We start from the raw sequence: 802 nt of genomic DNA, 5'->3' as shown, positions 1-802 counted from the left end.
GGTCCTCGCGCAGTGCCCGCCGCGGCTCACTGTGCCTGGCACAGCCCGCCAGGGTTAGGGCGCCTGGGAGGAGGCCGGCCCAGGGGAGGAGGGCTGAGAGGATAAACCTGCCGGGCAGCTCCCCGATTGCACCAGGGCCGCCTGGCAGGTGCTACCCAGGGGCGCTGGCGGCTCAGGTGGGGCGGAGGTGAGAGGGGAGGAGGCGTCCAACCCAGCTTTCTCTGGGACGTTGCTTTGGCCAGGGCCTCCCCTGAGGCCGGAACATCACTCTCTCCCCATTGGACGGGTCCACAAACTGAGGAAAGGGAACAGAGGGAGTCAGTAGCAGCAACCAGACAGGCTGGGATGCAGGCTTTTTTTTTTTAAGGCAGGGTCACACTATGGAGCCCAGGCTGGACTTGAACTCATGCGATCCTCCTGCCTCAGCCTCCCAAGTGCTAGGATTTACAGACTTGGGCCCCCAAGCTCAGCAAGGGAGCCAGGCTCTTACCCACTGGCTCTGGCTGCCTGGGTGCTGCCCAAAACTCCCACGCTGCTCCTGACATCAGGGTCTGCAGCTGGATGACTGCATGACAGGCTTGGCCTGGCCCACAGGAGCCCTTGGCTAAGTAAACTTGCCCTGTCCTTTTCTCTTTGGGAAGCTCTTTTGGGGAACCTCAGTCTCACTGTGCATGCTGTGGAAAGAAGCCATTTCTCCTAGTGGTGGTGCACACCTGTCATCCCAGTGCTCTGAGAGGCTGGAGGCTGAGGCAGGAGGATCACTTCCAGTTCAGGGCCAGCCTAGGCTACACAGTGAGATCCT

The sequence above is a fragment of the Fukomys damarensis genome, unplaced genomic scaffold (genome assembly GCF_012274545.1).
Source record: "Fukomys damarensis isolate Sample0158 unplaced genomic scaffold, DMR_v1.0_HiC HiC_scaffold_37, whole genome shotgun sequence".
In the NCBI taxonomy this organism is placed as follows: Eukaryota; Metazoa; Chordata; class Mammalia; order Rodentia; family Bathyergidae; genus Fukomys; species Fukomys damarensis.
The sequence above is the reverse complement of the archived record's forward strand: the minus strand, read 5'-3'. Positions refer to the sequence as shown.